General features: G+C 35.7%; 1 pseudogene; it reads right to left on the bottom strand.

Moving 5' to 3' along the window:
- The window catches only part of LOC139357284 (large ribosomal subunit protein uL22-like), a 51678-nt pseudogene extending 38177 nt beyond the window's left edge, over positions 1 to 13501 (bottom strand).
- Between the last annotated feature and the right edge of the window lie 870 nt (positions 13502 to 14371).

The following is a 14371-nucleotide window of genomic DNA, read 5'->3' as shown; positions in this document are numbered from 1 at the left end:
TTCCTTATAAGAATAGTTGATTTTATGTTATGTGAATGTCACCTTAATATGTTATTATTTTTTAAACCCAGAATGTGGATTGATGCTCAGGTATGTGCATTGCTGCTTTTTCCTTCAGTAATTAACTCAAAACAACCTTTTCTAATCTGTGAAACAGCTGAGAATATAAATTAAATTACTATTTTTCTTGTATCATGGTTTTCTGAGATATACATTGAAAAAGTAGATGAGTCATTTTCATATATGTACCGGACATCAAAAATGTGACCAACTACAGAGCAAACTGCTCTGACAAACAATTGAATTAAATTGTTGATATCGTTTGGATGTTGTCCCTTCTAAATCTCATGTTGAATTATAATGCCCAGTGTTGGAGTTAGGGCCTAGTAGGAAGTGATTGGATCATGGGGGCTGATTTCTCAGGAATGGAATAGAGTCATCCTCTTGGTGCTGTCCTTGCAATAGTGACTGAGTTCTTGAGAGATCTGGTTGTTTAAAACTGTGTGGCACCATGCCCCAACTCTTGCTCTCACTCTTGCCATGTAAGATGCTTGTCTCCCCACCTTTGCCTTCTGCCATGATTGTATGCCTGCTGAGACCCTCACCAGAAGTAGATACTAGCACTTTGCATCTTGTACTTTGTATAGAACTGTGAGTCAATTCAAACTTTCTTTCTAAATTAGCCTCAGTTATTTCTTTATAGCCACTCAAGAAGGGCCTAATACAGTTGGTTAACTGTGTTGAAAGACATTGATATCATGCAATGTCCAATATAATAATCCAGTTAAAAATTAACAATGACTTGGTTTGCTTTCTCGGAGTGAATATCCACATCTTATTGATGTGACGAAGTATGATATTGGATAATACCTTTGTAATTGTGTGCTTTCTCATTTCTTAATGAAAATCAATTTCATTAACTTTTTACTTTATATTTCTATTCTTTCTTTCTTTTTAAGATATTTTTAGCTTTATTTAAATATAATTGACAAATAGGAATTGTATATTTTTGTGCATATGATGTTTTGATGTAAGTACACATGTACCTATATCAATGATCACCACAACCAGGCTAATTAGCATGTCCATCACCTCACATAGAGGCATTTTCTAAAGTGTAGTTTGGTTTATGAGAGAGATCTCTATACTTTATGGAAATAATAAAAAATAATAAAAAATCTTCTACGACGTTTTTTCACTGTTGTGTGAGTTTGCAATTGGTGATATATTGACCTTACAGATATTAGGGAAAAAAATTAGCAGCTTTCTAATAAAACTCATTTTCAGATGTTTAACAACTTAATTACTATTTAATAAACCACTTTTGAATTTTTGATTCATTTTAATAAAGTACAGATACAATAAAGCACAATAAGAATAACCAAAATTATAAATTTAAAACTACAGGCTGGGCGCGGTGACTCAAGCCTGTAATCCCAGCACTTTGGGAGGCCGAGACGGACGGATCATGAGGTCAGGAGATCGAGACCATCCTGGCTAACACGGTGAAACCCCATCTCTACTAAAAAAATACAAAAAACTGGCCAGGCAAGGTGGCGGGTGCCTGTAGTCCCAGCTACTCAGGAGGCTGAGGCAGGAGAACGGCGTGAACCCGAGAGGCAGAGCTTGCAGTGAGCTGAGATCCGGCCACCGCACTCCAGCCTGGGTGACAGAGCGAGACTCCATCTCAAAAAAAATAAATAAATAACTAAAAATAAAAAAAAAATTAAAATTACAACATACAATGACATGTTATGTGAAAAGATATTTTGTTCTATTTCATGAAAGTTGAGACACATTGACCAGTCCAAAATAAACTTTAAAAAGCATGGCAGAAGTTCCTGTGAAAATTACAACTAGCTATGTCTTTCAAATTTGTAAAATGTATGTAAAGAAAAATAATTATTTTTTTCTTTTAAAAATGTTAAGCCAGCTGAAAACCACATGATAAGACTTCTAAGACAATAGTAATTAATGGACCATATTTTGTAAATCACTTTCCTAAATGATCTATGTGTTTTATAGAAAGTCTAAGCAAATTTTACTATTACTGTCATAGTTTGAGTTTCTTTACTTCTTTATATGCTACTGTTAACAGATATCTTGTATGTTTTGCTACATGCAAATGGCTACCTTTGATTCTGTTTAATTCTACTTTTTAAAAAGATTCTTGTTCAAGGAAAGGGCAGAGTTTAGAGTAATCTACTCTGGAAGATTCCACTTTCTATGGGTGCCTTACAAGATCTCCAGCAGCCCATACTTCAAATGTAATGTGGAGAAAACATCTAAAGAGAATCTTCATTGACTTTTTGTAGTCCAGAACATGAGGTCATATAAACGAAGATAAACGTTGCAGCAAAACCATCCTCTTTAATGAGTGCCCAGAACTTCTTGGTAAATTATCTTTGGCAAATTGGTCTCATTACATTTTCATTCTACCATGTATTTGTGTGTGTTTCTTATCTGCTGTGCACCATTGTCAACATTCAGAATAGCAAGTCTGAAACATGTAAAACCTAACATGTGATTTCAAAAGTCCCAAGAATAAACTGAACTGCCATATTGTCACCTACAAAATCCCTTCCATTTCTCCTGATAAAATAACCATCTGATATGACTTGACTGTATTCCTACTCAAATCTCACCTTGAATTGTAATAATCCCCATGTGTCATGGGAAGGACCCAGGGGGAGGTAACTGAATCATGGGGATGGGTTTTTCCTGTGCTGTTCTCATGACAGTGAATAAGTCTCACAAAATCTGATGGTTTTATAAACAGGAATTCCCCTGCATAAACTCTCTTGTCTGTCGCCATGTAAGACATGACTTTGCTCCTCCTTCACCTTCCACCAGAGTGAGGCCTCCCCAGCCCTGTGGAACAGTGAGTCAGTTAAACCACTTTCCTTTATAAATTACCCAGTCTCAGGTACGTCTTTATTAGCAATGTAAGAAGAGACTAATATGCCATCTAAATTTATTGCAATTACTTATTTTACAACTATAAATGAAGTCAGGATTCAGGAATTACACTTACTTATTTTACAGTTAAATCTACAATATCTAACAGACCGCTGACTTGTACAAGATAAACGTTCAAGAAATTTTTGTTGAATAAAAAATGTATCCAGAGACTAAAATGGAATCAACTGTGCCTTTTGTTCCTCTTTACTGTTTAAGGAGGAAGGTAAGTTTAGATAACTCAAAACATTACTGACAAAATGCTGCAGTCATCTGAACAAATCATTTCCAGATGAATTGGTGGCTTCTCTAATGTAATTATTAAAAATAAAATTAATTAATTTAGAATATTATACAGACAATCCACATTTTCATTTTAATCCTCCAGAGCTAATCAACTTTTTTCCTTAATCTCTTTATGGTTTATTTTCTTAATTTCCATAGGTTATATGTATGTATATATTTTTTAACATAAGTGATCACATTAAGCCAAGTGATATCCTTATAGTTGTATTGTCTTTAAAAAACTGAAACTTCTTAATAAATTAGCAGATGTTTGTATTATATGTTCTTGAATTTAGTTAGAGCAAGTGAGGGAACCATAATAGTGCCAAAGCAATAGAAAACCCTGAGGCACAAGAAGCGCAAGGAGTCAAATGGGACTATGTATAAATTTTATACAGTAATTTTAATTTTACATTGAAACATGTAGACAGACTTCTAAAATATAGTGAATTATTTCACTACTTATTTGAAACTAATTTTCATACTATTTCTGCGTTGTTAAAATAAGAAAATAAAGAGTTCAAAAATTGTTTATAATATTTTTGACTCAATTGTTTTTTTGTTCTCAGTTAAGACATGAAGCTAACACCCTAATTTCACTACAGTTTGTATTTCATTTATAACCTAATAATGCAATATTCTGTATATTCTATCAGAGAAGTAATTAAAATTAGAGATGGCAAATATGAATATAATTTCTGTAACTACCTCTAGCTCAAGTTTATTTTGGAATCAGATTATTTTCGAAAGAACAGAGGAGTGAGTGAAATAACTCTGATTGAATGTTGAATGAATCAGAATGGCAAAGTCAGAAAATTATGTTTCTGCCCAGTCTTGATATACTTGCTAGCTCCAGGCTATAGTTTGAGTCTGAAGTATAAATCAAATATGATTTGGATACTTTTCAGTATAAAACAGAAAAAAGGAGACAATTCTACTTCCAAGTAGGGTAGTAGGGTGTAGAAAGCTAGAGAATATTGCTCACCATCCGTAAGGAAGGCCAAATAAACTACAAAATTATTATTTTTGGAGGTTGTAAAGTAACCAGTAGATCTGAACTCCAAAGGGTGACAAGCTTTTCTAAGGAGAGATGAGACAAACAGGCTCTTTAATCTTGGCAGAGAATGGGAGGAGAAGGTGGTTGCCACAGACATGGATTAGAAGAAAACAATGAAAATTATTACTGAATTCTTAAATAGTAAATGTGATCTACTGTGACAGATTAGAAGCCTGGAGAATCCCCAAGAACTATTAGATTGGCACTCATTTCCAAGCTTGTTCTAACCTCCACAGATTATTTATGAGAATGATTACAGACAGGTAGGTGACAAGGGGAGAGTCCCTTCCAGGGTGAGGCACAGGCTTGAAGTTGCACACATCTCCTAGAGTCTTCTATCAAACTAAGAAAAATATTAAACTGCTGAGGAATAATTAGGAAATCCACTGAGCTCCAAGGCCCAGGTAAAGATCCTTGACTTCTGGATTCAGAGCAGGAAGTAAAATGTCTCTGCTCCAGTGGGAGCGGCAGAAAACCTACTGGGGCCCAGCATTTACACCAATACAGAGCAGAGTTCTGTTCCCATTAGAAGGGGTAGGAAGGCCCTGATCAAGGTAGCCTCAAAGTCCTTGAGGAAATATTAGTAAAATAAATTCAGAAAAGTATAGAGAAGATAACACATCTAAATTAGATTTGTCCCAAGAATGAAAGGTTCACTCAAAACTTAAAAATCAATCAATATAGTCATGAGGTGAAAATAACAAATCAATGCCATCTCAATAACTTCAGAAAAAAACATTTGTCAAGGCTCATAATCTGTTTATGATTTTTTAAAAATAAGCAAAGTATCAGTAAAAGAGAACTTCCTCAACTTTATTTAAGAATCTATTGAAAAAACTACAGGCCTGGCACAGTAGCTCATATCTGTAATCCCAGCACTTTGGGAGGCTGAGGTGGGCGGATCAGTGGAGGTCAGGAGTTGGAGACCAGCCTGGCCAACATGACACCACCCTGTCTCTACTAAAATATACACAAATTAGCCAGGATTTGTAGTGCATGGCTGTAATTCCAGCTACCCAGGATTCCGAAGCATGAGAATCATTTGAACCTGGGATGTGGAGGCTGCAATGTTGCAGTGAGCTGAGATCATGCCAGCCTGGGTGACAAAGTGAGACCCCACGTCAGACACACACACACACACACACACACACACACACACACACATCGCAGTGTATATCATACTTAATGGTGAAAGATTGAATGCTTTCTTTTTAAAGACTGGGATTGAGGCAGAAGTGTCTAATTTCAACATTTTAATTCAGTGTTGAATAGGGTTCTAACAAGTGAAGCTAGGCAAGAAAAAAGATTAGAGACATCATGATTGGAAAGAAAGAAATAGAACTATCTCTATTTGAAGTCAACATGATTGCCTATAAGAATCTACAATAGCTGTTATAACCCATTTGTGGTTTTAGCCAGGTTGCAGGCTATAAAACCATATACAAAAATAAATTGTTACAATGCACTAGCACCAAATGTTTGGAAATTGAAATAAAAATAATACAAAACTGAAATATAAATGGAAATGAAGAGTATTATTAAGGAGGAGATACTGTTTGTGGCAATGGATTTGTAACTGTACACATTTGTCAAAACCCACTTAAATGAACCTGAGAGAAGGTAAATTTTATTAACTGCAAAATATACCTCAATAAACCTTACCTTAAAAATGCCCAATAAAAAGGAAAGAGTGGGAGCTACTGTGGAGAAAGGATTCTCCAAAAAAATTAGGAAAAAACCTGGAGCCCTCTGACTTACAGGAAATCAGCAGAATTCCAGATACCATGAAACACAGAGATGATAGTGAAATGGTTACGAGTCACACTCTGAAGCCAAATGACAGGTGTTTAGATGCTGGTACCTCTACATCAAGCAGCACAACCATGGCAAGTTGCTAAACTGCTCTTCTGTAAAACAGAGGTAATACTAGCACCTTCTTCATAGGATTGGTTTGAGGGTTAAACTAATGAAAGACTTACAGTACTATACTTATAAGGAGCACTACATATGTGGTTTTAAATATATATATTATTTATGTATTTTAATGAATAATTAAATCACTAATATATTCACTAATTTATCAAATAAAATAAGTAACACAAATCAAAGGCAGCCAAAAATATTGAAAATTTTAGAAGCAGTATTTGAGAGTAAGAGGAATTGTGTTTATTTTTTTCTTTTGAAACCAAATGTTTGTAAGAACTGTGGTGGATATTTGAGTTACCCAATACATTTTGATAATTATTATTCCTTACAGATGATGTGTGTTTTGATTAAAACAATAAATGAGAACGAGTTCAAGCAGTCATTAAGCCAATGTTTACTATTGTTTCCTTGATGCTTGATGGGTGAGGTTCCAGCATTGCTTTTAATGGGATCACAGTCCAGTGGAGAAGGTAGGTACACAAATAAAGTCATGTGCCCCATAATAACTTGTCAGTCAACAACAGACCGCATATACAATGGTAGTCCTATAAGATTAGAATATGGCATTTTTGCTATATCTTTTCCATGTTTAGATATGTTTAGACATATAGATTCTACTGTGTTGCAATTGCCTACAATATTCCCTACAGTACATGCTGTACAGGTTTGTAGACTGGGAGCAAAAGGCTTTGCCATACAGCCTAGGTACGCCATAGGGTACACCAAGTAGGTTTGTGTAAGTACATTCTATGATGTTTGCACAGTGAAGAAATAGCCTAACAACACATTTATCAGAATATATTGCCAACATAAAGTGACACAACTGTAATTAAAATACAATATGCCAAGTGCTGGAAGAAGAGGTATACACAGTGAAATGGGAGTTCAGGGAGGTGGGGAGCAGGGTTCCAACTAAAAACAATAGGGATAAGAAGTGGTAAGCCTAATGGAAAAGAGTTTGGGCTTGCTGGTCATTCAGTGATGGGTCAATTCTGACTTTGCCATTTCCTTCTTGTATGACCTTAAGGAAGTACTTTAATTATTTTACCCACAAATTCTTCATCTTAAAACATGGACCATAACAGTAAGAATTTTCTTGGGCTGTTGTGAAGGTTAAATGAAAAAATACATATGAAGGACTTAGTAAGTACATGAAAATCACTCTCGATAAATGCTAGCCATATTGTTATTATTAGCATTATATTACATCGTACTAACATAGTATTTAGCACACCGTTGTCCTAAGTATTTCTGATACTTAAAGCTTTTTTTTTTTTTTTTTTTTTTTTTTTTTTTTTTTTTTGAGACGGAGCCTTGCTCTGCCGCCCAGGCTGGAGTGCAGTGGCCGGATCTCAGCTCACTGCAAGCTCCGCCTCCCGGGTTCACGCCATTCTCCTGCCTCAGCCTCCCGAGTAGCTGGGACTACAGGCGCCCGCCACCTCGCCCGGCTAGTTTTTTGTATATTTTAGTAGAGACGGGGTTTCACCATGTTAGCCAGGATGGTCTCGATCTCCTGACCTCGTGATCCGCCCGTCTCGGCCTCCCAAAGTGCTGGGATTACAGGCTTGAGCCACCGCGCCCGGCCTTAAAGCATTTTTACATAATATTTTTACTGGATCTTCAGTAATTGTGCAAGGCAGAATGACAGATTTTATTCTTCTCAATTTACAGATAAGACCAACAGGAAGAGTGTAAAAGGTCTTGTACAACTGTTACGTTTTTCTCATGAAAGGCTTTTTAATTTATCTGTATTAGCCTGAAATGACTTGATTTTCTCAATTTTTCTATACTGTTTTACTCGTAATTTTTTGATCCATTACACAATGATGCCTAAAACATAGATGTACACACACACACACACACACACACTCTCTTTCTCTCATGTGCGCACACACAATAAGACTCTGTATATGTTTATTTTCAACCTGTTACATAAATTGTGGCCCCTTAATATAGCTTTTGGATAATCTGAATTTATTTTATTCTAGCACAATCAATTTTTCCAGTTCTTTAAATGTGTAATTTGGTAGGTTTTATTACATTAAGAATATTTCTATTAGAAATAACAAAATATGTTCTACAAAAGACACTTAATGTCAAATTTCATTTCTAAGGGTACAAAGATAAAAGACATAATAGAAACAATAACAAAAATGCTTTGTTACTGATTTATTTTATCTTATTTGCCTTTTAAAAAGATCATTTTATTCATTCTTTTAATACAATAGCCACATGATTTGACTAATGGAAAATGGAAGACAAGTATTACTCAATACCACCTCTTACATACCTGGCAGAGAAAAATGGTTTCACACATGAAAAAGCAGCAGTAGGGAAATTAGGTGAAATATCACATGAAACTAAGCTCCTATATTTTATTAAAATTTATAAGTCACAGATTTAAAAAGATGTAGATACCATTCATAACAATTCACTGATTTGCTCAATTTGGTTAATCTTATCAAACAGGGTTTTATGGGGTTTTTCTTGTAGGCTTCATGATACAGCTACCAGCTGTTAAAATTGGACTTAGGATTTCAGATCTTGATTCTTGCGTACAATTTTGAAAAAAAAAAAAAAATAGGAAGTCAAAGTAAGCAATATAAAATTAGTAAAACAATTGGTTGACTTGACAAGGAATTTATGTCCTTAAAAGAGTGTAGGTAAGGTACACAGTTAAAATGTTACTATATTTGAAATACAGATATTCTGCCAGCAGGAAAAATATTTGTTGGGAGTGAAAAAATGACTCCATGTGTTGTTAATCAATCATTCAGTTAGCTTCCTGCTGGTACTTGTATAAGATCTATTACTGTTGTGAATATTTTACCTGTGAAATCATGGAGAAAAGATAATTAAACACACATTAACCAGACCTAGGGGTTTGAGTGTAGCAATCTATTAATCAATATTGATTGAATATTATAGTAGACATCATGAAGGAGATGGGTTTTAGCTATGCCTTGAAATATGAATAAGATGAGGGTAGCAAGAAGGCAATAGTGTAAGAAGAAGATGCAGGAGAAGAAATTTCAGGATGGAAAAATATGACATTTCCACAATTTCTTCATTCACTGTAGAAAATTGTATGTCTATTCAATTTTTCAGATCAAATAACTGAATACACATGCTTTCTTTTCTAATTCTCTGTCAAATCTTGGCAAATATGATATATCACTATATAATTTTTGAAGAGTTACTTCTTCAATGTGAGTTAATTTTAAAATAGCATCAAGCAATATTTACTTAGTCATGCATTCACTTACTTCAAAATTCCCACCTACTCCTCACTTCTCATTTCCATTGCCTTAGTTCAAACTTTCATGTATTCAGTTGATATTTTGGTGTACCTATTATTTGCCTGGCATTGTTCTGGGAATATAAAGACAAGCAAAACATGACCTGAATCCCTAACTTCTGGAAGCTTGTAGTCTAATGGTAGGAACAGACACTGATCAAATGATTCCGTAAATAAACATAAATTCACCCTTGAGTATACTGCTAGAATAAGAGGTGTTATTGGAGCATATGAAAGGGAGAGTTGACCTAGTCAGGAAGGTCAGAGAAGACTTCTTTGGGCAACTGACAATTTAATATCAGCCTAAAGGATGAGTAAGTGTTAGCTAGAAAGGGAAAAGCATTACATATGAAAGGCAAATCATATGCAAAAATCTGTACTGAGAGAACATTTGGCAGGTATGATCTTAGGATGTCAACATGAATGAATAAGAGAGAGCAAGGAGGAATTTGGTGCCAAGTGAGCTTGGTGGTTTTTCTCCTGGATTATCTCTGGTCACCCTCTAATTCAGCATCACTCTAGACCCTCTCCAATCCAGTCCTGTCATATGTGTTTTATTGAAGTTAATATGATTATATCACTCCTGTTCATAAGCCTGTTTCTGCATCCTTCATGGAGACACCTGCACTCAGGCATCATATGTATCTCACCATCGCCAGAACATGGTCTGCCTTTGAGTGATCTTTGAACTGGTCACCTTTCTTGACCCTTGAATTTGCTTTGCCTGGATGGATCTGCCAGCAGCCTGGCAATCTCTTTGTCTTTTCTGCTGAGGTCAAGTATTACCCTCCGTTTTGGGACCTTCATGAATACCCCCAGGGTGGGAATCTTTCCTCTCTGTGCTTCCACAACTTTCTTTGCCTTCCCTGTTCACACCTCTGTTGACATGGCATTTGAAGAGAAGGTACGCTCTGTAGAGTCAGGGATCTAGTCTCACTCTTTTAAATACAGTATGCTGAGAAATGTCTGAGAAAACCTGACACTTAAAAAATGGGGAGTTTTTTGGCCAAACTAAACATTTATGTCAGGTTTTTAGGCCACATTCTGATAATTTAGGATGAGTGATTTTGCCTGAATTGTCGATTCAAATAAATTTATTTAAAACTGCTCAGTTTTAGAGATAGCTTTTCTTCACTATTAATAAATAATGACTGAACAATTAACTTTTTTGGTGAAAACCCCAACAGAGTCTTAACTTTACTTAACTCCTTTACTTAAAACTAAGCTTTTAAAAATATGTTAATTACCATTAAAATATGACTTTGAACAATTGACTTAAACTCTATGCCTCAGATTTCTCATTTTTAAGGAGAGGATAATAACTCTCTCCTAGAATAACTATTTTCTAGATGGATAGTTTCTCTACAGAGAGACAATATAGATATCTATCTATAGATAGATAGTCTCTGCCTAACAATCCTAGGATTGTTATGAAAATTAACTGTTTAACATTACCAAGTATTTTGAAAAGTATTTGGCACTAAGTAATTGCTCTACCAGTGCTTGTTAATTAAGGAAAAAACAAACAAACAAACAAACAAACAAATAAGTCAGTTATTGGCAGGCATTTCTGAGAAATTTCTATGAGTTGTAAAGGAGTGTAAAGATGAATCTATTATAAATGTAGTGATTACGCTTTGAAGGAGCCCTTTTAGAACTACCCATGTTTATTCAATATAACCAGTTGTAACACTGCCCCTTCCTCAGCCTGCACAATTCCAGCAGCAGGAAAAGAAAGAGACTCTAAGTCTTCATGTCATACTCTTGTACCACAGGTTGTATTCTTGGGCTTAGTGGTGAGTTCGGTATTTTTCTTGATGCTTCTTGCTACTGCTACTTGAGACAAATTGTGTCTCCCTGTTTACTTAAGAAAAAAAAGTTTAAAGCTCATGCCATCAAATAATGCAACCCCCACTTCCCTATTGCAGTTATTGCTAAGACTCTAATGACCCATTCTCATCCCTTTAATATTTTTAACTCTGGTTTACTGTGACTCTTTGCAATACTATTGCTGTTGCAATTATTAAGAATTATCGATATAGATGCTTCTCTCACTTCCCTGGCTTCAAAGTTCCTTGGCGTTTACTTCTCCACAGATATAGTCATTCCTCCATCTTCAGCCTTTCTCTCCTCATTTCAACTGAGGTATCATCAGTAACAACTGCAACTCCTCCAAATTTCCGTTTCAAGAATAAAACCAGTTTCTACTCACTCTAGTCACCTACCGCTAATAGTTCTTTACCAGTCTATGACTAACATTCTATTGACTCTATGCCTTTTCATTCTCCCTTTCTGACTTCATTCCTCACTTTCTTCTTTTTTAACAGTTTAGATTTCATAGAACGTCATTTATTAAAAATGATTCAACTGCCTTGCCCATCTCCATTCACTGTATTTATCTGGCAAAATCCAAACCCTGGTTAAATATAATTCAATATCAACCTCATGCCTGTTCCTTTGAAGCTGAACAAATGTGAAGGAAAACATCATGACTGGTCTTACTTCAAATTCATGAGTACTATATGTAAGAGGAGAGCCAGAACTCAAATTGAATTTCTTAATTCCTCTTGTTCTACCACACAGCTAAATAACTATATGTTGTCCTCACTTCTCAAACTTCCAGCACCTTCTTCTCAATTTTACTCTCAGCAGGATTCTTAACTGCTGCTTCTAATTTCATTGAAAATAAATATAAATATAATTAGGAAACTTTTACACACTTCCCATCATTATCTACTTTCCTACGGCATCTGCATCTTATTCTCTGGCTTTTTTAGCTTATCTGTGTAACCATAAGTCCCCTCCCTCCATCTGTGCATTACATTTTATTTCCCCCTCACTCATTCCTCAGTCCATTTACTTATTGTGGGCTGAAATGTATTTCCCAAAAATTTGTACTTTGAAGTCCTAACACTGAGTACCTCAGAATGTGATGGTATCTGGAGATAACATCTTTAAAGGGGTAATTAAGTGCAATGTGGTCTTTAGGGTGGGCCCTAATCCAACACTGCTGGTATTCATATAGGAAGAGGAGATTATGAGACAGACAGAGAGAGGTACCTGACTCATGTACTCAGAGATTAAGGGGTGACCATGTGAGGATAATGAGAAGACAGTCATCTGCAAGCCAAGAAGAGAAGCCTAAGAAGATACAAAACATGCCTACACTTGACCTTGAACTTTTAGCCTCCAGAAGGTTGAGAAAATAAACGTCTGTTGTTTAAGCCACCCAGTCTGTGGTATGTGCGATGGCAGCCCTAGGAAACGAATATACTACATCAGACAGTCTCACTATCTTTTCTGCAAGACTAATTATTCCTCTCTCAATAGAAGCTTCTCATCAGTATATAAATATGTATTTCCTCTGTCTTATACAAAGAAAAATTATCTCTCGATCGTGCATTCCTTCCTGCAACTATCTATTTCTTTCCCCATTTTCCATATAATTCTGCTTCTAAACTTTCATCCTCTCTTTCTTTCTTGAATATACTCCAACCAGGCTTCCCTTCTGTTTCTCTTCTTAAGACCATCACTCCACGGGAAAAGTGTTCCTTATCTAACAAACTTCTCAGTAATAGTAAGTTCTTTTCAATAACAATCTCCATGTTGTTATAGTACTCAATATTTATTTGTTATCTTATTTGGCCTATTAACACCATTTAATAGGGGAAGGATAAGTCATCTCCCCTCCCTCCATTCTCAGTGCTTAACTCCGGACTTACATATATCCAAATATATACCTGGCATTTTTATGCTTGGCTAATGAGTTTTGCTTAATTCCACCTGTCCAAAATAGCACTCCCTTTTAAACTACTTATCCATTTATCTCTACCTTAATACATGACAATTCCATTCCTCCAGTGGTATGGTTTGACTCTGTGTCCCCATCCTAATCTCACCTTGAATTGTAATAGTCCCCACGTGTCAAGGGCAGGACCAGGTGGAGATAATTGGATAATAGGGGCAGTTTTTCCCATGCTGTTCTCATGACAATGAGTGAGTCTCACGAGATCTGATTGTTTTATAAGTGTCTGGCATTTCCCCTGCTTGCACTCAGTTCATCCTGCTGCCCTGTGAAGAAGGTGCCTGGTTCTCCTTTGCATTTTCGCATAATTGTCAGTTTCCTCAGCCCTCTCCAGCAATGCAGAACTGTGGGTCAGTTAAACCTTTTTCCTTTATACATTACACAGCCTCATGTAGTTCTTTATAGCAGCATCAGAATGAACTAATACATCCAATAAAATCAAAAGAAAACAAGCAAACAAATAAACAAATATTCCTCATGTTATCTAGGAGTCCTCTTAAAATTCTCACATCTGTTATTGAATCCATCAGCAAATCCTGTCAGCTGTATATCTCTTCAAATGCCAGAATCCATCAATTCTGTCACTACCTTCCTCTTCCAATTATTCAAACTCTCTTGGTTGGACTCTCACCACTATTATATTTGTACTTTACTTCACTTTATTCTCAATGCCACAGACAGGATCATCATTCTGTGATATAACCCACATTATGTACATCACTGCCCTAAATGCTTTGGTGGCTTCTCATCTTATGCAGGAAAAAAGTCAAAGGTTTTTCAAGGCATCCCAACATTTCCTCTGTTCTTTGTTCTTTGTTCCTCGAACACTCCAGACACCTCACACCAGAACTTGTGAACTTACTAATTATGTTACAAATGATGCTTTTTCAGAAGTGTGCAAGGCTCCCTCTTCCACTCTGCTTTATTATAATCTTATAAACTATCGTTTTCTTTATTTTTTTCCTTTCTCCCACTTTCCTTAATTCAATGAAAGTAGAGATCATGTTCCGTTTAGCTTACTGCTACAACACCATATATAAAA

The sequence above is a fragment of the Macaca nemestrina genome, chromosome 11 (assembly GCF_043159975.1).
Source record: "Macaca nemestrina isolate mMacNem1 chromosome 11, mMacNem.hap1, whole genome shotgun sequence".
Lineage (NCBI taxonomy): Eukaryota > Metazoa > Chordata > Mammalia > Primates > Cercopithecidae > Macaca > Macaca nemestrina.
Note: the sequence above shows the minus strand (reverse complement) of the source record. Positions and strands in the feature narration are given on the sequence as shown.